We start from the raw sequence: 27019 nt of genomic DNA, 5'->3' as shown, positions 1-27019 counted from the left end.
TTTATGGGTCTATTTTCTCTAGTACTCCTCAAACCATATGACACCGGGGGCATTTTGCATTCTATTTTGTATTTTGATTCTATTATGGTGTTTGTAATAAGCAATGAACAAGTGTATATGGGCTGTATCCAGGATTAAGATAAGACTAATCATTTAAGAATTGGAAGAAGCATGGACTTCCTCACAGTTTGTTCAAATATGATTATTGTGATGTTTTAGATGAAGAATGATCTCCCAAACTCTTATGTGGTCAGAGTTGGAGCTTTTGGGAGGTGACTGGATCATGGCGGCGGGAGGGGGGGACCTATAGCTGTCTTGCTCTTAAGAGTGGGGTCTTGTGGGAAGAGGTGGGTCACTGGGGTCATGACTGGAACCGTAAATCTCCCTCCTGGTTCCTTCCTTTCCTCTCTGCTTCCTGGCTGCTGTGAGGTGAGCAGCTTTCCTCTGTCTGCTTTTCTAACCTTGTGGGCTCTGTCTTGGAGCCAACCAGGCATAAGAAACTCTCCTGCTTTAAGTTATGGGTGTTGGGTATGTTGTCTCAGCAACCAGGAAGGTGACTCAGACAATCATAAAAAAGTTTTCTTTGCATCTTGGTGGAGGTAAGATAAACAGCAGCAGAAAGCCCTGCCTTTAATATTTAGATATAAACTGATGAAAGCCATTTCTCAAATAGGAAAGTTTTCTTTCATGATAGAGCCATGGCAGGCTTTTGAAGAAAAATTAAGGATTAGATAAGAGGAATAATCCAGCAGATATTCATAAAGGGGTTAGTTTCAAGCAGCTGCATTTCAAAAATTGTCGATTTCACACATGCTCTACAGGACCATTATTTAGTACAGGATCTTGAATTGCAAGATGGGAGTGCTCTGCGAAGCTCTGAATGTGAGGTTTCTCAGGGTTCTTCCAGGTCTGTATTTTCACAACCCAGAGATAAAGAAATCTAAAGAATTTTTCTTTCATTTTCCACCCACATTTTTTGGGATTAATTTTTCATTCCTTCTATCTACACCAAATATGTTTCTAGCTTCTTTGCCTAAAATATAAGAATATACACTTGCTTGTCTCCTAAAAAATTCTTTCAACTTCTAAGTCCTTACTGCCTGGTAGAATTAGGGAAATGCTTTGTCAAACATCTTCAAGTTTATCAAGGAAAGCTGTTGTACAAAAAACATAATTTTAAAACTTTTTACATAGAAATTGCTGAAATTATCTCCCTTTTGTCTAAGTCCAAAGTGGAATGATTGGTATTTTAAAAGCAAAACGTGTTCAGCTGTCACCAAAGTGGTGCAATGTAATCTTCCTGCTTTCAGAAAAGTGTGCAATATAAGATTCACTTAAAATATACTATGACCATAATGTGGAGCATTTCTTCACATCTAAATTTTTCAAGAGAAATATTCTGAACAAATTTGAAATAATCCAACAGACATTTATAAAGGGGGTTATTTTCAAGCAATTGCAGTTCAATAATATACATGACTTTTTAAATGACCACATTTGAATTATGAATTTACATAATGAATATTTATCAGCTATGCATGGTAGTGCATGCCTGTAATCCTAGCTCTATGGGAAGTTGAGGCAGGAGGATGGCAAGTTTGAGCCCAGTCTCAGCAGCTTAGAGAGACTCTGTCTCTAAATTAAAAAATAAATAAATAAATAAAAGAAAGGCCCAGGGATGAGGACGTAGCTCAGTATAAAGGCCCTAGTTCAATCTCCAGTGCCACAAATATATACAAATATATATATCCTCTAATTTTAATGTCTGTCTGAGATGTATTAAGTAGCCCTTTTTGAGAGGAGTGGTACAACAGATTGAAACCATAGTCATAGCACTGAGATACCTTCTAGTTCTTTAAAATTTTTTTTTTTTACTTTGAGACAGGGTCTTACTGAGTCACCCAGGCTAAACTTGAACTTGCAATCCTCTTGCCTCAGACATGCAGATTGCTGAGATTATAGCCACGTACCACCATAAGCAGCCATTTTATATACCTGTCTGCTACCAACAGTGACAATGGTCAACTTTAGGGGAAGGGGTCATCTAGCATATGACCATGGTGTCATGAACTTTGGAGTACCTGGATTCACCATGGCATAACCCAATTTACTAAACATGGTAATTTCATAGAAACTGTCTCAGCTGTGGGCTTCCCAGAGGACAGATGAATAAGATACAAGAATAAAATTAGAATTTAGAATCATAGTGTGTCTTCTATTCTCTCGCCCCAAACAAGATTTGTTTACCCCACACAATCAATGAGCCAATACTGCTCATTTAACCCAAATCACTTCACTTGTTCATTTTCTACTGAAAAGTTACCATGTTCTGAGGTAGCCTGAGTTGTTGACTTTTAAACTGAAGCTTCATAGATGAAGGTTTTCTGTTACTTTCAGGCAATGTTCTCTCTTGTGGCCTTCAATTGCCTCTTAAATAGTTGAATGAGCATTTTCTCATACCTTTGTCTCTTTTAGGTCCAAAGCAACATGTGGTTGTTCAAGAGTATCAGTATGATTCAAGCTTCAGGAAGGAAAATAGAATTATGCTTTCTCTAGAAGAACATCAGTCAATTTCACTGGAAAATAAGAGATTTCAGGGCTAGTGAGTTTCTTTCACTAGGGAGCTGAGCAGTGCTATGTGACATTCAGTGACATTCAGGTGGTGACGGTGGCGGAAATTCCTTGGTGGGAAACCTAGGAGTCAATGTTTTTCACAATTCTGTGATTGTTATTTGGTATACATTTTTTCAAAGGATTGATCCACTGGTGTGTTAAGCTTGAGCTTTATCCAAAGATAATAGGCTAGATTATGTTATGATAGTAGTGCCTTACACTTATGAAGTATGATCAAAATATACAGCTAATGTTTAAAATTTTAAAAATTTATTACAGTGAAAGACATATTTCCATTAATACTCTTCAAAGTACCCCACCTCACTTCAAACGCACTTATCTCATCATATTTGGCACTTTATGAAGCCGTTCTGGAAATTTTCTTTCATTAGTGTCCTTCTGAGGTAGGATCAAAAAACATAGCAAATGCTACTGCTGACTGCCATCTACTAGGAAAACAGGCTCATAAAAAAATTACACTGTGTTTTCACTCACTTTATTCACCAGACCTGGAACCATGGGATGTCTGGTTCATCTCCAAGGACAAAATGACCATGAAAAGTAAATGTTTCAAATTGATTCAAAACATCAAGGTAGCCACCATGACAGTACAACTAAAGACAGTTATGAAAGAGAACTTTCAGAACTGCATTAGAAAGTGACAAAAATGATAGGATAAATGTGTTCAAAACATGGGAGAGTATTTTGAGGGAGACTCATGGCATTGTGTCTTTTGCTATAATCATTTAAAAAATTATACATTCACTGTATTTTTGATCACATTATTATGGTTTATGTGTTGATGTCCCCCAACAGCCTCATGCACTCACAGGCAGGGCTTTTAGAAGGTGACTGGATTATGGAGGATTATAGCTGACTTGCTGTTGGCAGGTGGGGTCTTGTCAGAAGAGGCAGGCCACTGTTGGAATTGCCTAGAAGGCTCTATTTCCCTTTCTGGCTCCTCCTTGATCTCTCTCTCTCTCTCTGATTTCCCACCATGCCACAAGCAAATGTCCTCCAACATGTGCCTCTGCCATGCAGCCTAGCCTTGGAGTCCATGGAATATGGATTGAAACCTCTGCAAACTATGAGCCAAAATAAGCTTTTCATCCTTTAATTTACAGGTATTGGGTATTATGTCTTTCTCAATGAAAAACAAAGTGATCAGGAATTTTCAATTTCAGCACTATTGGATCAGGGAATTTTGTACTATGGAAGGCTCCTCTGAGAATCATAGGTTGCTTAGCAGCACCCTTGGCATCTACCCTCAAGATTCGAGTGATGTGACCTCACAGTATTGACAATTAAGAGGAAGATCCAGATATTACCAATGTCCTCTAACAAGCGTGTGTGTGTGTGTGTGTGTTTGTGTGTGTGTGTGTGTGTGTAGGGAGAATAGGGACTGTTGAAAACCAGTGGTTTAGATATTTAAACTTTCCAAGCATTTCTATGTCACACTGGATTCTCACAACGAAGCCATGAGGACAAGTTTTGTTATTTCCACTGAACAGGGAAAGAAGAACTGTAGATGCAAAGAGCTTTAGGTCCTGAGCTCCACAAGAACACTCTATTCACTTGTGCTTGAGGCATAATATCTGCTTTGTATATAGGTTTCCTAGTGGAAGGCTAAGTTAATCTACTTCATAATGTAGTTGAAATGTAAGCCTAGAAAGGTAGAAAGAAAAACGATGATGTGACTTTGCCCACATTGCTGTAATTTTCCTTCTGTTCAAGACTAGATTCGTATTCTACTTCTTCTACCAGATGTTCCACAGAAAAGAAATATTATATTGTAATTGTTTGTCATATAATATGTGACCACAGTAAAGTAGCTTGCTTAATTGCTTTTATGTTTTTGAGAAGTTTAAAAGCACAAACAAGACACAAAAATAATAACACCATCTTTACCACTTTGAATTACTACTTATAATTTGTAATTTTATTTCAAAGTTTTGAATTAGAACCACAAAGTAATACATGGGGTGAAAGCTGGTTTGCTCCATCCTATACCTATTCTTTCTTCTAGCTTTACTTTCTATCACAAATTTGATGTGTATGTAGTATATATTACTATATTAATCCATGTTTTCTTTTTCAATATACTTACATAAGTACGAATCTATAAAACATACTACGGTTCATTGTTATTTGTAGAAGAGCAATTTGTTACATATTATACTTATTTAATAGCTTTTTATAAAGTTAACAATATAGTTGTCTGATTTCCCTACCTACCTACATATTTACCTATCTGATATATTTGCAGGATCATATAAAAATGTAAGGATTTGTTTATTAATGGTCATTCTGAGTAATATTAATTTTTCAGTATTTGAAATAATACTGGAGCATGTATTTCTGGATATATCTCATGCAGCATGTGTACTAGGTATTTCAAAGCAACATATGAGTTGTATTTGAAAAATAATAAATGTTATAATTTAAAAAAATAATTACAATAAAAGCCATTTCCTTGAATTCTCCTCAAATGCTCACTCTAGCTTTGAACACATGAATCATTCTTGCCATTTTCTGAAGCAGTTCTGTGAGTCCCTTTTCTTATTTTAAATTCTGCTGTTTTGGGTGCCTCAATGTCCTGAGTTGATTCAAAATGTTTACCTTTCATGGTCATTTTGACTATGGGGAAAAACCAGATGTTGCACAGCGCTGGATCTGGCTAATAAAGTGGGTAAAGATGCCCTGTAATGTTTTTGTGAGGCTGCATTTTCCTTGGATGGTACTTGGTAGCAGCATTCACTGTATTTGTATTTTTGGTCATAACTTGTAAAGATACTTATGAAACAGAATTCCAGAAATGCTTCAGACTGTGGCAAAAATGAAGTCATAAATATGTTTGGAGCCAAGAGTATTAATGGCAATGTGTCCTTTACTGCAATAATGAAACAATTAAACATTCATTGTATTTTTCTATCACACTTTGTATCTATTTACATTTGTTACATGACCTGAGACCCTAATGTAAACAATAATTGGGGCAAGAATGAGAGCCAGTAAGGAAAGAAAAGGCACATATTTCAGGAAGAAATTGGGACTCAGGAATTCATATGGGAGAAATTCCAAAATGTGCAAGGAAGGAAGAATAACATTGCCAAATCTTTGAAAATTAACTGATCTTAAACCCAAAATGCCTAGAAGGAAGATTGGAACTTGTGACCTTACCAGGTTGTCAGATTACTGAAACAAAAGTATCAGTATAAGCAATTGAATTTTACAGCAGGAATGCAAGGCTGGTTTTCATTTGCAGTGAATCAATGTTATTTACCATATTAATAGTCAAAAAAGGAAAAAACATGTTACTGCTACAATTGATACAGAAAAAGCATAAAACACTTACCTGCTTTGAGAAAAATTCTCAGTGTGCAAGAAATAGAAGAATACTTCTCCCTGAGAAGGTAACTATAGCTCACTTAATGATGAAAGACTGAATGATTTCCCTTTAAGACTGGGAGCAAGCAACCATATTTTCATCCATTTTTACCAATTCTACACTCATATTCAGCATTGTCCTAGAAGGTTTAGCCAGGAAAATGAGAAAATGAGAGACAGACAGAGACAGAGACATGGGGGAGGGGGGGGGAGAGAGAGAGAGAGAGAGAGAGAGAGAGAGAGAGAGAGAGAGAGGAAGAAGAAGAGGAGGAGGGGAAAGAGGAAAGGAGGCAGGGGAGGAGGAGAGAAAGAAGTGAAGAGTAAAGAAAAGAACAGAACAGGTGAGGGGAGAGGAGAGAGAGGGGAGGGTAGATGGGGGAGAGAGACTAATTGCAGAGAAGGAAAGGAAATTGTCCTTATTTGCAGCTGACATGAGTTTCCTTATACAAAATCCCAAGAAAAAGTTGTACAATTCTTAAAAATTTTAAAGATAAGCTTACCAAGTTTACAAAATATAATTTTTAACACAAGAAATTAAATTCCAATATTTTACACTAGCTATGTATTAATGGATAATAGAAGTTTTAAAAATAGCACTTAAAGCAATCAGTATAAGACATTCTTGGGTGTAAATCTAACAAAATATATACTCATGCAGGCTCTGCACACTGACCACTGCAAAATGCTGATGAAATGTAGCAAAGAAGATCAGTTAAATGGAAAGGTATACCTTGATCATAGGCTGAAAGACGCAATATTGTATGGCTAAAGATGCCTAATTTTAATCAAACTATCAGTGTGTTTTATAAAATATATTGTCAAAATCATTCTAAAGTTTATATAGTCATGTAATGGAACTAGGATAGTTAAAAGAGTTTGAATGATAATAGAGGAATTATACTAGTATATTTTAAGATTTAATGTAAAAGTCTAGTAATTTGAAATTCTTTAGTGATCTGATAAATGTGCCTATCAATGGTAAAGACTGAAAAGTGAGAAAATAGACACAAAAATATGACTATTTGATCTTCAAAAAAGTACAAAAGATATTCAATGGAGAAATAGTAGTCTTCTTAATAAATGGTATTGGGATATTGGTCAGTCTGAGTAAATTTATCATTTCTTCTAGAAAACTTGGGTGAAAAATTCACTTAGATTAAAATTTAATTTGTTTTTATTGTTAAGAGATATTTTGCAGTATGTTTTTCTAAATTCATCAATCATATTCTCTAATAATGAAGTAATTTTTTAAAAGAGCTTTTAACCTTTGGCTCTTCTGTTTTCCATTCTGTGTAGTTTCTGATAAAAGATCAGGGATTTTTTCAAATTATAGTTTTCCTTTATAAAAAGTGACTTTTTTGTCTAATTGAATTCATGACATTCTGTTTGATGTGCTATAATCTAGGATGTGCCTAAGAATGATTTTCTTCTTAGTTATATTTCTTGGTAATTACAGAGATTTTTGTATGCGTAAATTTGAGCTATGTGTGGATATTTTAATAATCTTGAATTGAATTATTCTGTCTGTGAACTGAAAGGAAAGCATAACAATGAAGCCGCACCTTCAGAAAATAATGAAGTATATTGAAAATGATATTTATCAGTGAAAACATGAGATACTACTTTTTCCTTTCTTTAAATTCTTTAAAATATCTATAACATCTGTATATTTTGTGTCTAGATGTCTCCCCAAAGCCTCATGCAGTCTTAGATGGGGCCTTTTCAGAGGTGGCTGAATCTAGAGCATGTGATGATGGGATTAAGAGTGTTTGGTTACTAAATCAGTCCACTGATTGGTTTGGCATCACCCTAATCTCAGTAGCCTAGAATATAATAGGGGTAGAAAGACACTGGCAAGGACCCTTGCTTGCTTTTGCTGTCTTCTGTCTGCCAGGTGCCACTATGCCTTGGAGCCAGCCAATCATGGACTGAAACCTCTATGAACTGTGAGCCAAATAAACCTTTCTTTCCTTTTACTTTGGGTGTCAGGTATTTTGTCTTAGCAATGAGAGAAAAGTAACTAAGACAACTCTATAGGAAAGTTATAACTTTGTGCATGGTAAATGGTCTAGGATTGTAGCTAAGTTTCAACATTTTGGGTAAAGTGATACAATATGAGCTCTATGCAGATTGTAAAATTTGAAGATATGTATTTCAATTCTAAATCAATAATTAAAAATAATGGACAGAGACATAACTAACCAGTATATAAATTGAAATAAATTCTAAAGTGAGACTCAAACAAAAAGATAAAAAGTGGGAAAATTGTACTGAGGACTGCTATTTATTTTAATGTGCATCAGTATATAAGGTAGATTAATGAATAGATAAAGAAAGATTAATGAATAGATAAAGAAAAGAATCCTAGATAAGTTATGATAAATTATGGTAAATTTTATAGTTAACTATAAAAATGCTCTCAATTTTTTAGCTTAGTGTTTGAAAATTTTCATAATAAAATGTTGAAAGTCACATAAGGATGTATGATTAAAAAACACAATGAGTAATCTTCACTTATTCTTCTTAGTAATTTTTAAACACACACATTTCTTTCAAACTCACATGGAATGTTTACAAATGTATATATTTACAAATCTGAAACTAATTCTCAACAAAGACCTGAAAACTAGGTTTATATAGATCACATTCCCTTATGGAGTGTAATGAAATTAGATATTAATAGAAAAAAATCTCCAATAAATTCTTTTATTTCAGAAACAAAAAGATACATTTTTTTAACCAAGCCTCCCTTTCTTTCTTTCTTTTCTTTTCTTTTTTTTTTTTTCTTAAATTCTTTTATTGATACATTTTAGGTATACAATACATTTACATTTATCGTTGGGTGTTTGTACCTGAACATGATGTGTCTTAGTTCTTATTTTTTCCCCATTGCCTGTGCACCCTTCACCCCCTCCACCCTTCCCTATTTACATAGACTTTGTTTCCATTTTTTTCTTTTCTCATAATTTTTTCTTTCCCTTTCCCCTCCCACTTCCCCTACCCGTTTGAACCTTTTCTTCCTATTTCAAATTATCAATTATTCATTTTAATTGTTTTAATCCTTATTTACACTTTCAGTTTCTCACGCTAGAGAAACTATTCAGTATTTACACGTGTGTCCTATTTATTTCACTTAGGAGTATGTTCTCATATTGAGGCCTCATAACTCTAGATTCAGGTAAAATATCTTTCAGGAAGAAATCTGAGCTCTATAATCTGATATGCATATATCATAAGAAGAAGTAATATCAACGTTTCATGTGTTCACATTTTTTTTTTTTGGTATGGAGAACAAACTCAGGACCTTGTGTTTGCGAGGCAGGGGTAGTGCCACTGAGCTGAATCCCTGGCCCTAGGTGTTCAAATTTTTAAAAAATTAAAACAAATGAGAAAATAGAGGTTAGATTAGAAAGTAATGAAATACAAAATATAAAAAGGAGAGAATCAAATTCAACTTGGTTCTTTGAAAAAAATATAGTCCTTTCTCATAATATTGATGAAGAAATAACAAATATACGAAAATAAAATGAATATAAGAACATATGGAATATGTATCATATATACAAAATGCCAGTACATTGTTTCAATTGATTTGAAAATTTGCACGGGAAATTAAACAAAAACCAATTTTCTATAGATAAATGTAGTTCAGAAAATTTTTAATAAGGAACATTTCACATAAAGAATTAACATTCCATGGGGCTGGGGATTTAGCTCCGTGGTGCCGCTGCCTGCATCGCAAGCACAAGGTCCCGAGTTCGATCCCCAGTACTAAAAAAAAACCAACAAAAAACAAAAAAACACATTCTGTCTACCTAGAAAAAAAGGACAAACTTTGTGTTTTACCAAAATACCTAACACTTAATTTTTCAAAAATCTTTTCAGGAATAGAATTTTAAAAAAGGAGATATAACCTTTAATTCAGGAGGCTGGTATAAATGTAGCTATGAGACAAATAAAGATGCTATGAGACGAATAAAGATAATATGAGAAAGTAAATGTATAGATCTTAAAATACATGTAAATATTACAAGTAAAATATTAGGAAATGAAAGTCAGCAGAAGAAACATTTGTAGCAACAACACCAGCGATAACCACCAAATAGTCTTCATTTCAATAAGTACAGAAGGTTCAAACACAGAATATTTACTAATGCAATTCTCCATATGATTACTTATATGAAAATATCCATATGATCAAATCAATAGATTAAAGGAAATAGGGAATAAAATAAAAACTTGTTTGTAATTTTAATTTTAAGTATATATGAATGTCAACAGAACAATGTCAATGGAAAAAACTTCATAATCTTCTATGATGAGAGTTTATTAACACCTATAGCAAAAATCATTATTGCAGGAGAAATTTTAAACCATTTTCATTAAATTCAGGAACACGCTATCATCTCCAAATTCTAACTAAAATAATAATAAAAGAAAAAGGGAGAACAAAATAGAGATTAGGATAGGAAACAAATACATTATCTATCAGTTTTATAATTGTTTACATAGAGAATTCAGGGAAACACACATGTGCCTGAAGTTTATAATAATAAACTTTAAAAAATGAAAGCATCCTTATTTGCCAAATGTATAAGAAAAATGCATCTGCAAGAAGTTCAGTTTTGCTTTTGCCCTGTCTTACACTCTTACATTTGTTCTTGTCATAGTGAATTGGCATGGGTTCTTGTACACTGTTGAATGGAAACATGAAAATGTATTTCTTCATTTGTTTCCTCTACCTTCCAGGGAAATGATTCTAAACTTTTCAATTGGGTTGTACATTTGCTGTGTTATTTTGATAGATACCCATTATCAAGTTAAAGAGAGCCGTATCTGAGACTCTTTAAAAAAATTATGAATGAACTGTGGATGTCCTTTGTCAACTGAAATGGTCATAACATTTTCTTCTTCAATCTGTCAGTAAATTTAAATTCATGTTTCTGATGTTAAAATAATCTTGCAATGATATAATCTTTAATGATTATTAATATAATCTGGTAATGATGTAATCTTTTAAACATGCAAAAACTTCAATTTTTGATGATTTATTTAGGTGTTTGTGTCTGCACAATAAGATTAATATACTACTTTTTAAAAATGGCCTTGCTCAATTTAGGTGTCAAAGTTATGCTAGTATAATAAAAAATTTAGGTTCTGCTATTGTTTCCCTTCTTTGAAATAACTTGTATTATAGATCATTTCTTTCCTGTCACCTGTATTTTGTCTTAACTAGAATACTCTTCTGTAGTTTACAATTTATATTTTCATTATTATATTGTTTTAAAGCAGTATTCTTTCATGGTTAAAAAAGAATATTTGCATTTTAATTTATGTACTCTTCATTGTTCCAAATATTTTTATAAGGTTTTTTTTATTATTTTTTATCCACATATCTGTTGGTTGAGTTTCTTATTAATTACTGATATTGTTTATTTTTGCCTTTTAATCTTTATTTTTTGCTTGTACCAGTTAGTTCATTTATCTTACTAATTTTTTCCAAAGGCACATCTTTTTTTATTTTGTTGATCCTTGTTATTGCTTCTTTGTTTCTTATTTAATTATAAACATTATAACAGAGCAACTAATTGATTAATTAATTTCTGATCTTATCATTTTTATTTCCTACTTTTTATGTTTATTCTTTTCCTTATCAGGCTTTTGAGTTGAAGTTGAATTCATTTATTTTCAATCATAACTTTTAATTAATATTTTATAGCTTAAATGCTATTTTTTAAACATTTTATAATTTCCATTATGATTTTTTTCCTTAACTCAGGTTATTTAGTAACCACTAAAACAGTCCAATATTTTTCACTGATTTGCTCCTGTTAATTTTTAATTCAATACCATTGTTGTCAGTGAATATGGCCTTTCTGATACTGAGTATTTGAAATTCCTGAGTCTTGCTTTCTGATTTCATTAAAAAACATTTTTATGTACTTGAAAACACCATATCTTTATTTATTTTTCCAAAACAGAATCCTTCAAATGTCTACGAAATATTTTTATTTTGCTCTTTAAAACTCTCACCTTGATAAAAATTTATTATCATTTCAATATGTCAATCCATGACAGATCTGTTTTGAAATTTCCTCTATAATTATATATTAGTCATTTGTTCTGAAAATTCTGTCAGTTTTAGCATGACATATTTCCTTATTGAACAGTCCTCCCCTTTCCTATTAGTTTAAAAAATTATTTTTAGTTTTTAAAGTAAAGGTTAAATTTGTTTATAATCCATAGCTAATTAAATTTACTCATTTAAAAAGTCCATTTCTATGCTCATCATTATGAGTCTTAACTTTGCGTATGTGTTCTTGTAGCTGAAGTGGGTACTAAGGTTAATGAGAGTCTATGGGTAATAAACTCAGTGTTTATGTAACTGACATTATGTACTCAAGAATGCTAGAGAGTCCCACTCTGTTCACTTTTTCTCCTTTCTGAATCTCTTGACTCCTTCCTAGACCTTTGTTTCTCTCATTTTCCTGTGTCTGCTCTTATAAAAGTCTGGCCATGACCTCTGTTGCCTAATCTAATAGAATGACGTAGTCTTCATTTTCTTTGACCTATGAGTAGTATTTGCCATTGTTTATCATTTCTTTTTCTTCAAGATGAGATCTACATTTCATCTTCTCAATACTGTTGCTTTTCCTAATATTTCTTGGAGACTCACTCTCCTTTTTTCCTGCTGGCTTTAAAGAAGTTGCCATGTTTTAAAAGGGCCTACAAAGAGTTGCTATGTGACAAGGAGCTGCAGGTAGCCTCTAAGAAGATCTCAAGGAGCTGAATGTCCTGTAGCCAATAGCCAACAAGGAACTGGGGACTTCAGTTTTAGAGCTGCAAGGAAATAGATTTTGTCATCAACCTGAGTGAGCTTCAAAGCAGATCCATTACCAGGTGGGTCTCTGTATGAAAGTCGGTCCCTTGCCAATACCTGGATTACAACTTTGCACAGTACCCAGATAAGACACAATAGGACTTGTGATCCACACAAGCTTGAGATGATAAATTCTCTTGTTTTTTTCCCCCACGGTACTGGGGATCGAACTCAAGACCTTGTGCTTGCAAGGCAGGCTTGGCGCCACTGCCCTAAATTCTTCTTGTTTAAGTTGCTCAGACTGGGAAAATTTGTTATATACAAAGACAATGAATAAAATACATCAGAGATCATGTACTTTTTTCTATGTATCATATTGGGGGCTGCCTGGCTTCTTTTGGTTAACATAACATCTCTAACTTCGAGCATGTTGCTATGTGAGGCAGTGAGATTTAAAATTCATTGCTATGCAGTATTTTATTGTGTGGATATACCAGGATCTCTTTATCCATTTTATAGTTAACAGATATTTTGTTTTTTTCTAGTTTGGTTAGCAATAATAAAGCTGTGATAATCATTCTTCTATATTTTAGGTAGAAATGAATTTTTTATTTGAGTATACATCCATAAATTATATGGCTGAATCATAAGTTATACATGTGTTCAGTTTTAATAGACAGTGTCAAACTATTTTTCAAAGTGATTATAGTGTTAAAAATTCTTATTCACTAATAAATAAGAATACAGATTCCTTTAAATTCCTTTATATTGACAACCTTTATAATTTTAGATATTTCTCTGGGTGTGCAGTAATATCCCACAGAAGTTTTAATGATCATTCTTATAATAACTAATGATATTAATGCTCATTGAAGTATATGAACATATAAATACATCATTTCAATATCCTTTTTGGTAAAGTACTTATTCATATCTTTTGTCTATTAGTTTATCACATTTTTTCTTTTATTGATTTGCAAGATAAATATATTGTGGGTAGGAGTGTTTCATTAGTGTATGCATTGCAAATATTTATTCTTTTTTCTCAATATGAAAGTTAAAACAGTAAGTTTTTAGAAGAAAACATGAGAAAATAAATTAATGACCTTGAAATAGGCAAACATTTGGTAAATATAGCCTAGAAAGTGCCTGGATTGAGGACAATATTGATAAATTTGATTGATGAAGCCACCTGAATATACTTATTTTAATATCTCCTTATGAGTTTTAAATAATCTCTCTTTTTATTATTTTTTTATATGTGGTCATCATTTTTCATGAAGATTTATTTCCTAAGATAGCTTGTAGTTTATAATAATTATTATCCATAGAATCTATTTTCTGTTGGAACTCAACATTTTCTGGACTGTGGAAAAATCTTTTAATAACAGAGCATTCTCTTGCCACTTTGCAGCTTCACTAGTTATGGATGTATTTTATATTTAGTCCCAATTTTGTGATCTGTATTCCAATGTACATTGGAAACTTACATCTATACTTTATGCATGCTTGAATGTCTAACATCTTTTGAATGATCACATCCATAGCTTCAGGAAAGGAATATGACTCTTATTTTTTACCTATGCTGATGGGTGGTATTTTTCAGTCCTCACTTTATGGATAAGAAAGTGCTTGACAAATCTCAGGTTTAATATCTCAGTTTCAGTTCTCATACTGGGACGGCTGTGCTTGTACTGTTCCAGTGTTAGTAGGGGGCAGGAAGTTTCACATCTGTTCAGTCTTCAATTAATCCCAAATCCTTGCTGTATTAATTCTGTGTTCCTAAAACAGAGCATTTAGGGCTGTGCATAATAACATCTTTGAAATATGTATTTTACTAAATGCCAGACAGACTATGAAGTTAGGGTCTTAGTCATCTTTATATCCATATCCCCAATGCAGTAGCTTGCCCATCGTTTATTGATTGCATGAATAAATTAAGATTAAATTTCATCTCTATTGCAGACTAAAGTGTGAGGAAGATGTAGTTGGAATCCATTTTCCTGAAGACTGTCTTTAAGATGATTTCATTCTCATTTATGTAAGTTATGACCATTTGACAAGAGTCTATGAGAAAGAGAATATGATAACCCTTTTGTCAATACCCAGGATGTGTCAATAGTGGAAAAACTCTGCTGTGTAGCCCGTCCTGGGAACAACAAAGCAGACAATACCCATTATCCTTGTGTCATTTTCTCATTGAGGACATAAAAACAGACCAAAGCAAAACCCAATGCATCTTTAAATTAGTAGCACAGATCGATGCCCATATTTCTTAGTGTCATGTTTCATTATGTTGAACTATTTATGTCATCGTAACCTAAGGCATCTTAATGCAACCTGACATCCAGGTTATGTTGCATTAAAAAAATAAGAAGCTACTGCATTTTGTTAATGGATTGGAAAGCATTCCAGCACTTGTTTTCTGCTCAATAAGATTATCTCATGTTACGTGTGCTGGAAAAAGTAGGGGGCACATTTGTGTTATAAAGGTTGAAAGGTTAGAGACCTGCAATTGAAATCTGTCAGATATATTCATTTAATTTGTCCTCTCAACTCCATATTTTATTTTTTATTTTTTGGTACTGGGGATCGAACTCGGATCCTTGTGGTTGTGAGGCAGGCGATGGAACCACTGAGCTAAATCCCCAGCCCTCATATTTTACTTTTTGTAGAGGTTCCAAGATTTGTTTGTAGTAGTAAAATTAGTCTTCATAATAGAATTTAGAGATGATCTCTTCAGTTGGAACTATTCCCCCCTACTGAGTGAAAATATGTCACCTTTTAATATTTTACTTAAATATTATGTTTTCCAGTAAGTTTTTTCTTATTGCCATTTAATTTTTTTTTCTATCTTTCTAAACTATCATCGTAAATCATGTCTACTGTTAGGGAAATATCTTTATATTCTAAAATATTATAGATTTGGTATGCATGTGTGGTGCTGGGGGATAGAACCAAGGGCCTCAGGCATGCTAGGTGAGCTCTGTACCACTGAGCTACATCCCCATCCCCAGTTATTATACATATACTAGCTTTCTTAAATATCTTAAATTTCTCTTGTACACGGACTAGTTTGATTGCTATAGCTTACTGATTTTCTAATCTTACATGTCCATAAAAATAATCTTTAGGGAGTGTTTTGAAATTTGATACCATGTTATACTACTGCTCTAATATAGAGTGTCTAGGGTAAGAACAAGTAATCTGTCAGCATTTATAATAAAAGCCTGCATGAATGTAAACACAAAGAGTACCATATGGAGTACCATACCTAGCATATCATAGTTAAGCTTCTAAAACCTAAAGATAAAAGGGTCATATTAAAAGCTGCTAGGAAAAAACATGTTACCTTTAGCAGAACAACAGTATGGAAGATGGTTGATTTCTCGTGAGAAACAATGAGGGCCAGAAGACAATGGAATGACCCTGGTCAAAATGCAGAAAGAAAAAACCAGAAGCACCTGATAACCAAGAATCTGCATATACTGAAAATATCCTTAAAAGTAAGGAGAATATAAAGACATTTGAACACAAATGAAACAGAATTTCTTTCTGGCAAACATGCAGTATAAGAAATACTAAGGGTAATTTATCAAACTGAAGGATAATGATGTCAGATGGAAGAATTCTTCTTAAAAAAAGGGATGAAAAGTAAGAAATGTGCTAAATTTATGAATAAATATGAGACCAACTTTTAGTTCTTATTTTCTTAATTTCTTTAAAGGACAAATAACTCAAAGCAGAAAAATCACACTGTAAAGTGGAATTAAAACATATACATATGCAGAGATAAAAATATAAGATAATAATAGATTTGCAAACTTGGCAGTGTGAAGTATGAAGTGTGAACTGCTGAAGTATTACTTCTAAAGATGTTCTGATAAATTAAGAATACATTTTGTAATTCCTAGAGTAACAAGAAAAAATAATAAAAGAAATTATAGCTTAAAAACCCATAAAGAAATGTGTATGTAGAACATTTACCAAGAAATCCTACGTTGCATCTCATAAATTTCAAGAAACTGAAATCTTATGAAGTATTTTTTTCTAACCATAATTTAATTAAATTGGAAATCAGTAAGAAGCTATGTAAAAGAATATTCAAATATTTAGAAATTAAAGAATATATTTTTAAATATATCATGCATCAGAGAAGAAACTGTAAGAGGAAATATTTTGAATAAATTATGACAGTACCAAAAATCTTTGTACACTGTGGATATAAAAGTACTAACTATAAAAAATTGGCCTTGAGTGGTTGAAATTAAATAAAAAACTGGACAATATCAAATGAGAATTTTGAGCAACTGGAACTTTTATGCATTGCTGATGGAGTTATAAGACAGTACAACCATTTATGAAAAAAACATGAAGTAGTAACAAGAAAAATAAACCCTTTGTCTATATAGTGACTTATATAATTATGTTTATAATGGTTTTACTAACAACAATAAAAACCTGTAAGTCACCCACATATCTATTAATAAGACCGCAGGTAAACAAATCATGATATATTTACATAATAGAATACTATTCAGCAATTAAAATGAACAAACCGCTGATGCTTACAATAGGAGTGACCCTCATATACATTGGGTTGCCAAGAAGTTAGTCACAAAAAAAGTATATGTTTGATGCCCACATTAGCCACTTTTGCATCACTGGGATAAATACCTGACCCACAACTTGAAGAGAAGTTTACTTTGGCTTGCTATTTCAGCCCATGACTGGCTGGCTCGAAGGCAGGAATGGCATGATGAAAGGGCTTGGCAGAGGAAAGCTGTTCAATCCATGGCAACCAGGAAGCAGAGAGAAAGAAAAGGAAGGAGCCAAGGACAAGAATCCACCCTTCCAGGTCACCTAACCAGTGACCCAGCTCCAACAAAGCCCTACCTCCTACTACCAGGTCTGCTATGATGTCCGCATGACCCAGCAACCTTCCACACATATGAGACATCTGAAAGGCATTTTAAATCTAAATCCAAACATTCCACTTATATGAAGCTTTAGGAAACTAACCTATAGTAATTGGAAAATACTTTAGTGTTTACCCAGAACAGTGGAGAAATTGACTGGAAAGGCCCACACAAAACTTTCTGGCCTGATAGAAATATGTATCTTGGTTGGGATAAAGGTTATATAGGTGTATGTGTTTATCAAAGTTATTATACTAAATACTTAAAAATTATACATTTTATTGTATGAAATCTACATCATGAAGTTTGTTAGCAACAATTTGAGAAGGATGTGGGTGTAAAAATTAATGGGTTTATTTTCAGATATACCGATTTGTAGGTCTGTGGTGAGAATCACTTACCTGCATTTTTTGATTGACCCTAACCCATGTTGTTCACTGATCTTATGCCCGAAAGGACTAACTTGACATAATATTGTATGCCCAGAAATGCTGATTATGTTTTCCAAAAATAAATCCACTAAGAATTAGTTCCAATGAATTTGTTGCCTCTGAATTCTTCTCTTTATAAGGAAAATATATACCAACCTTTTAAAAGTTGTTGCCATATATTAAACTTTATAAACTTCCTTCAAACTAGGAAAATATAAATACAACTCTACATTGTTTCTTGTTCATGACAGAATAATTCTAGTGTTTGCTTGTGCTAATGTACCACCTCCCTCCAGAAAAGCCTCCCCTTGGTCTCCTGACTGCCTTGTTTCCTTTGAAAATCTAATGACACAATGAAGCCCTCCAACCAGGCTTGTTGCTAGTATCTAATCGATAATAATTTTCCCTTCTCTAAATCCTATAGTTCATACTGACTGATCTATTCTGTCTGGCACTTCCCCACATACCACACTGTATGGCTATCTCTTTCCCATGTGGCTCTTTTTGATAATATTGTAAACACTTATTGAAAACATTTCTGCTTCTCAGGCTCATAGCTAGACTTCCTCTCTTACTATGCTAGTAAATTTAGAATGCTCAATAATGTGTTTTTAAATTAAGAATGGGGTTTTTGGATTATATATAAGTTTGAATTCTGATACTGCCACCCACAAACTGTAATACTGAAAAGATTGTTCATCTTCACTCAAAAAATAGAACTAGTAATTCTTTATTCATTAAGTTATTGTATGGATTCAGGTAGGTAAAGTACATAGAACACTTAGCACATTATCTGGTGCCTCTAAGCATTTAGCAAATTGTTGTTGACAAGGAAGTTGGTAGTAATATGTCTTATTTGGTAGTTCTGACATTGTCATTTATATTTTTAAAGACTGTATTATTTGAGACTAAGAATTTAAAATATCTAGTCCAATCTAATTCCCTTATTCCTATAATTAGAAAACATTCCAGAGAGGAAGCAGCCTGTCATTGATTATTAAAAGAACAGTTTTCTAGCTTATGTTCTGAATTACATACATTATGTTGCAATTTAGTGCCATTTTGGCTATATATAGAGAATATTTTTTCCCAGATAAAGAAATAAAATCCTACCCTCCATTTAGCAGGAAAAATAAACCTTACAATTTTCTAGTTTTTAAAAAAGAGTTTGAAGATTTTTATTTAAAATATAGACCCTAAAGTTCTTCCCATTATGCTCTGACTGTATGTATGTTACACAACTCATATGATCTCATATTTCTACTCATGTTCAAGTCAACCTCATTCAAGGACCAAAACAATTGACTTGGCTATTAACTGTTCACCCGTGGGCTGTGATCTTAACACTTGAGGTTAAGTACTTCTGACCTATTTGGGTTATGCACTCTTGGCCAGTTAATTCATGACCAGGAATTTAAATGTCTCACCCAGAAAACCATAGCCCTGATATAGAAGCCACCACCGCACATCAATAAGTGATTTCTCCTCTGTTATCAAGAGTGCCACAAAATGTCATGCTGAGAGAAGGTCTGTGGGGATTTGAGATAGTGAGAAGAAATGAGATTGGATAAACCAGATCAGAACATGAAACATAGAAGTTTTAAATATTAGGCTTTAAAGGTATACTTAAGGCCTATGAAAGTGGAAGTCTCTGTCTTTTGTTGCAATATTTGTATTTTCTTTCCCGAAGTGTTCATCCTGCTCTCCTCCAAGGAGTGTTGGGTAGATTTTTCAGGTCCCCAAGCTCTGGATTGTGCTGCAGCCACCCCTCCACCTCCACATTTTTATCTCTTGTCTGGTGGCTCCCTGAGTGTCTGTGGCTAAGTGCCCTAAGAGCTGCTGATTATTGTGATTTCCTTTAACTAGCTCGACACATTCTTTGCTTTTCAATTTTTGATGTCAGCCCTAATGTGTTGGGCCAAACAGGTTGGAACTTGTTAAGATTCTCCAAATAGCTTCTTTGTGTTGGAGAAATTACACCAGTGACAGGCCTTCGCTCTTGGATCTCCTTGGAGCTTTTATGCATGTGCTATGCCCCCTACTGTCCCCATCACTCTGTCTTACAGAGGAACTGACATTCAGAGCCAGAACCCACACATCCAAAACACTTATTATTTTTTAAAACATCATTTCTCTATGTATTTTCCCTTATTCCAATCCAAATGGTGAACATAATAAAGTTGCCAAAACTCTCCCTTTATTGGAGTGAAAACCATTCATTTGCCATATCAATTTAAGATTTCCGACTCCAAATAGAAGGATATTCTCTGTGGACGTAATGGGACATTTAGCAATTCATTCATTTTCTTCACATGCTACTTATTTAGGCGCTCAGCGGTTGGCGGCTTTGATGTGGAGTGGTGAAATTATAAAGACATTACGTATCATAAAAATATAAATGAAAGAAAACACAGACCCTCTTTTATATCAGGCTAAATTGACTGCTGTCATATTAAGGGTATTTTGTTTTATAAATTATATCTGTTTCAAGGTATTCCCTTGCGTGAATCACTACTTTGTCTTTTATTTCTTTTTTCTTTTTTTTTAACAAAACAAGTTTCCTTTCCCAATACATTGGAGTAAAGAACTCTCAGGGCTCAAATATTGAAACTAATGTGTCTGGTACCAAATTTGACCTGTAATTTGCAATATTGATACAGCAAGGCATTCAAGTCATGCATGATTTGCCAAATCATGTATTGGACATAACAAAGGGACTTTGGAGTCAGATCAGATTCATGAATTATATTCTTTAACATTTATTTTTCTTGAAAAGTTTCCACAGGCACAACTACCTTTTAATATTTGCCCTGTGAAGCTAAGGTCATTGTACTAAAGACGCTATTAACCCCTTTAATAACCTATTCTGTGTCTGTCCACCATAAGTGCTTAATCCTGTTCCTAGACCTGCTCCCTGCTGGGTGGACATGACTGGCAGGGAGAACATGTCAGTTTCAAGAAGAAACATAGAGCTGAGCTACCTGCCCCAGCATGTCTCAGGATCTGGGGTGGGCTGGCCTCTGTTGGAGCAGGTGAGGGGCCTTATGAGGTTATTGCTAGAAGGACAGTAGCCCCAGGGAGCCAAGCTAGAGGAGGACAGGCAGAGAGATGAGAGGTCATGAAAGAGTAAAGAAAAATCAAGATAAAGATTCATCATAGAGGGGACAGGTCCAATAGTAGAAACTATTGGAACAAGAATAAGACTAAAGTCAGTAGAGGGCAAAAGAGATGGTGGGATTTGTTGGGAATATTCTGAGTTAAAACACCATTGTTTCTAAATGCTAGAAGTTCTCCTTCCTTATGATTGACTATTTTTGTCTACAGTTGGGTGTTTTTATGAGCCAAGGATAGATATTTGGGAAGAAGTATTTCCTAGGATCATGTGATTTGACCTAAGACTTTTTTGTTCCATTTCAAGAATGGCTTGTTCTTACTATTATTACACTATTCAGTAAAACGTGTGTGACTCCTCTTCTTTCTCCATTCCTTCCCTTTTCAGTGGATCACTGCATTATTCCATTCTCACAGGGGCATCTCCTTGCCTCCTTAGTGACTTGAGCTGAGATTTACTTGGTGTTTATTTTTAGCATACACATTGGGATTCAAGGGTGGATTGTCATAAGGGAGTTTCTACTAATTAGTGACAGATTCCCAGCCAGCACCCTGGCTTCCAGCCCTCAGCCTGAGCTCTTTCCTCTGTGTCATTCTGTCTTCAGCTCAGAGTAAAGACCATGATGGCTAAGCCACCTCTGCCCTACTCAAGTTGTTCCCTCCTGTCTTGTTAGAGCTTATCTAGTAACTGTAGCAATGATCTGAAAATTATAGTGTAATAAATTTTTAATCCAGTTTTATTTTAACATCTTCATTAATTATGTGGAAGCGGGAGACAACCACTCGCTAATTAAATTTTCAGATGTTGCTAAATTGGGAGGAGTTGCAAACCCAACCATGAGCCAAAATGCAACATAAAAAAAAAAAATCTGTGGAAGTTGTGAAGAAATTAGGAAGAAGCAGGTAGGGTAGGATGAGATTAGGCCCAGAAACAAAGACACTAGAACTATCAAGAAAGGAAGAATAGCAGGCATATAACCTGAGGGGCTGAAAGCAGCCCAGCCATGGACTCTGATGAAGTGATGATGGGAGGTTCAGAATGGGCAAGATAACACAGTTCCATTTTCTCCTCTGGTTTCCCCATAACGACTTTCAGAAGCAATCAGAGCAAGAGCCACCTGACTTGGTTGATGGAATTAACTAATGTGTATTATAATAATTAAGCCAAAAATAAAAAGCAGTATGGGGAGAGAAAAGAATTTGTTATTTTTCTAGAGTAATGATAATTATTATTAATCTTTGTTGAGCTAAATTTAATTGAAGTTGATTGTGGGGAACGTGGCGTATGTGGGCAGAGAAAATGAAAGAGAAAAAGTCACAGTGATTAACATGGGTTGCTTCTCCTAAATGTGTTTGGTCCATCTTTTGGGAATGCCTTAGATTGTCTGGATGCTGAGGTGCTTGAGTGACTGATCCATGTCCCAGCAATGAAACACCTTTTGTGGCTTTATTAACCCTCTCATGGCAAGTTAGATGGAGAACTCAGTTGAGATGAATGGCTGTTGAGGCCACAGGGTACATTTGAGTACTGAAAACACTGACACTATTAAGTGGAACACATTTTTTTTCCTAGACTACTAACTAATCACTGCATCTGGGTCATAATGTTTTTCCAGTGAACCTTTAGTCAACTCTTCATGATGGACACAGAATCTCAGCACTGTAAGCCATGTAGTTACTTATTTGTGGTTTTAGCTGCTAAATATCACTACAAACACTACTCTAACCTGGCTTTGTTTTACTTCAACTGTATCCCATTGGCTACTACTGATGCTAAATGAAAAAGTACAGATAGATGAGTGTACAGTGCTCAGAGCTGGATAAAACCCCAAGGTAGTACTTGTCCTGCTAAAAGGGTAGAGGCAATTTCATTACATATGAAAACAGTAGCATCATTATGACTTCCTTTTCCTACAGCAGAAATGTTTCTATTCAGTCCCCTATAGACCCTGAACCCTGAGAGGCCATAGAATATGGCTTCTCTTTCCTTGTATGTTCCACAACACCTGACAAGAGATGAACATAAAGCAGACACGCAGCAAGAGATGGATGGTGGTTGATGGTATACCTCTTTTCCTCACATACCTACTTTTCTCCATTTACAAAAACATAAGCATAAGTATGCAGTCTTTTACAACTATAAGAAATGAAAGTTTGTGGGTCGATATGACAAATTTTTTAGTCTAGTAAAAATCAGATAGCTGTTCCACCAAAATGTATAGAATGGCTCTGCTGAGAAAGCATTCCCTGGCTTTTGTCATCTCCTGGATGTTACCTGGTGAATCAGGGTGGAGAAAAAAATGAAAATAGAAAACCAATGATTTTGGATTTTATGGAAAGAAGCTAGTTGGGTTTTCACCTTATTTTCCCTGTCTTTCCTTCAGGGATTAGGTTAAGCCTCTGTATATGTTTCACCAGGGAGTCATTGGGATTACACTTTGCCTTTCTGTCTATCATACTGACAGCACGGCAATGTTGACTCAATTTTGATAAGCCCTACCGCTCATCATGCAACTCCTTTTAGTCAAAACAGGTATATAATTTGTGGTGCCCAGTGTAGTTGTTAGTGTAAAAGAATTAACTAGGAGGGAGGCGTGTGCACCAAGACAGTCCCGGAATCATTAAGTGGCTATTCCTGTCTGAGTTATGAGGATTTTTAAAAATATTTTTTCCTCTAATGTTTCTAAGTGAGGGTTAGATACATTTGTCATTCAGATATTGTGTCTTTTCCTGCTTTCAAAAGAAAAAATTAAAGAAAAATGAAGTCTCTTTTGTTCAATGTCTGGGTTTCACTGGTGAAAGGAACTCTGGAGAGGACTGGTGTCTAGTAGATACCCAGGGGAGTCAGGCTGAGGAGATGATTGTCCGTTGAGTGGGGGACAAGTGTGGTGTGTAGAGTAGGTTTCTGGCAGCAGATGTGATGCATAGCAAGTCCAGCCTGGAAAAGGTGGTGTAGATAATTGGTGGGACTTTTACCCTGGAAGGTATAAGCTAAGATGGAATGAGAAACCTGAGCCAACTGAGTGACATCAAGCAATGTAACTGTAAAATTTTCTGTCACCAATAATATTCAGATTCTACAGCTCTGCAGGCTAGAATAACATACTCTAACTGACTCAGATATTATGCTTTGAATCATGTCCCTAAAGCCATGACCCCCAGTATTTCATAATGTGACCTAGTTTGGGGATAGTCTGTAAAGAAATGACCAAGTTAAAATCAAGCCTTTGGGGTGGGCTTTAAACATATAGGACTGGTGCCATTATTAGAAAGGAAATTTTTAGTACAGGAAGAGAGTAGCCTGAGCTAGAGGCAGAGATAGGGTGCTGTATCTGTAAATCTTGGAGGGTCAACGATTGTCAACAAACCACTAGCTGCTAAGGAAGTGGCATGGAACAGATTCCCCCTCAAGGTCTCAAAAGGAATCCACCCTGCCAACATTTCAAGGTATCTGGCTTCCAGACTGTGAGACAGTACATTTCTGTTCCTTATGCTCCCCAATTTGTGTTATTTTGTTACAGCAGACCTAGGAAAGCTTTAGGGGATTCTGTACAGTATGGACATATACCCCTGCTCTCAGTCTCAGCAGCAACATTCCCAAAGAGAATAATGTCCTTTACTTAGGCAGAAATCCCTAGCGTCTATATGAAAGGAGACTGAGTAGGATTCAGACATAACTAGGGTTCAGGAGAGGTTAAGTAATTTTGCCCACATCCTACAGTAAATAAATGGTTGTGGCATGGAGAGGATCCAGACCTCCTCTTTGAGGTACTCTATTCTAAAAGCACATTGCTCAGTGGTTAGTTCTGGACATGCAGGAGGCTGTTAGTTTTCTGTCCTCTGACTTTCAAACTTTGCTCTTTAATTGTCTGTTAGCCTAAATTTAGTCACCTTCTGCCTGCAGACCTCTTACTCATCTTCTTTCCAGGCTCTTTCATCTCAAGGCAAGGGTAATTTTTCTAACAACAAATCATTTGTCTAACTTTCTCAGGGAATAAGCCAATGTTTCAGATTTCTGATACTTATCCTTAAAGATGCTATACTAATATTCACAATTTTAACAAATTTAAATGTAATTATATTTTAAAATGTATCATGCCAGGTTCAGCAGAGTATTACTATTTGGTTAAGTAGCATTTAAGCCACCATGATGGCTTAAGATCATTATTATTAATAACAGCACACTCTTCTGTAACAGTTTCTCACTGTTTGCCTACCTCAAGGAGGACCTAAACTGCTCGACTCTAAGATTTTAGTTGGGAGTGAAGGGGAGGATTTTAGGTATTTATTGTGGAAAATTAACTACCCAATTTAGTAGCTTAAAAAGCCCAATTTATTATTTTTCCAAATCACATAGGTTAGGAATTCAGGGAGAGCTCAATTGGTCAGATTTTTAATATCATGTAATGTCAATGGAGATCATTCATGTAGGTATATTTCACTGAGAACTTGGCTGTGTCTGGGTTGTCTACAATGGTCTATCGCTCTTCAGAGCCTCTTTTCCCTTTTTACTTCCTTACAGCCTCATGGCCAGATTCCTAGATGGAGGAAGCAGATGCTGCCAGTCCTCTGAATTCCTCTGAAGAGACATGCTTTATAGGGAGTGGAGAAATTTCGGTAGCCCCATTTGGAGATGGCCAATGTGGGGAGTTAAGTGCATTAGATGATGTAATAACCAAAAATACATGCTAGAAAATGATTTCCATGAGTCCCAACTCCCCTCAATGTGGTGACTAAAGTTACTAACTTCAGAGAAAGAAAACAGTGGTTATAGAACACTAGGTTTTGCTAACTCTAGTAGAGATATTTGGGGTCTGATATTCAGGCTTTAGTTTAAGTAGGATCCTTTGTATTTTTCTTTTCCTGAATCAAAATCTTTACAGAAGAAGCACATTGAAGTAACAGAGATAAAATTCTTATTACCCACCCAAATGTCTGGGCCTAGAAAATGGAAACAAAACAAAATAAAGCAAAACAAAATAAATTCCTAACTATCCTTTGTTAGAGGACTAGAAAATAGTGACAGAGATTTGGGGAAGGATAAAAATCTCCTTCTTAACACTGCTCTTTCTGTTTTATGTCCCCTTTAAGAGAAGCCATCAATTGTCACTTTTTTGTGCAACAGGCCTGTTTTGAGTGTGTTTGGGTGGGTCATGAAACTTTGATCTTGGGGTCTATATCTGGTCCATGGTCCCTTTCCTCTATGATGCTGTTCTTCTGTTCTGCTTCCCAGATTCCATGAATTAAGCAGCTTTATGATGCCACACACCCTCCACCGTGATGTTCCTGCCTTGAAGATAGCTGACCATGGACTGAATCCCTGAATCCATTAACAGATAAACCACTTGTGCGTTAGGTTGTGGGTGTTGGGTAATGTATTCCAGAAATGGGAAAAGTAGCTAATAAAGAAATCTTACAGTTCTTCTAAGAAGCTTCTTTTGTTCCAAGTGAACAGCTGAAATTGGCACTGGAGGTGCCAGTTTCTTTTGGACAATAGCAAAATCAGCTCCCATTTTCCTCTAATGGCCACTGCTGCTGAAGTTACTGTCGTGCTGATTCATAGAAGTCATCTTCTTCTCTTTCCCTCACTTCCTCCTCCTCCTCTTCCTCCTCCTTAGCATCTTCTGATTCAGAAGACCAGCTGGATAATGGAGGGACATATTCAATTTCTAGGGCTAAGTTCTGATTCTGGTTGAATGCCAGGAAGAAGTTCCTTGGTTAACATTATTTGACACTCA

At 34.9% G+C, this 27019-nt stretch overlaps 1 long non-coding RNA gene across 1 annotated transcript in view; it reads left to right on the top strand.

The window, feature by feature from the left end:
- LOC110344036 (uncharacterized) overlaps positions 1-27019 on the top strand; it is a 139205-nt gene that overhangs the window by 93123 nt on the left and 19063 nt on the right. The window lies entirely within an intron of this gene.

This window comes from Heterocephalus glaber, unplaced genomic scaffold, assembly GCF_053883595.1.
Source record: "Heterocephalus glaber isolate CG9 unplaced genomic scaffold, H.glaber_assembly_v1.0 deba00000331, whole genome shotgun sequence".
Taxonomy (NCBI): domain Eukaryota; kingdom Metazoa; phylum Chordata; class Mammalia; order Rodentia; family Bathyergidae; genus Heterocephalus; species Heterocephalus glaber.
The sequence above is the reverse complement of the archived record's forward strand: the minus strand, read 5'-3'. Positions and strand labels throughout refer to the sequence as shown.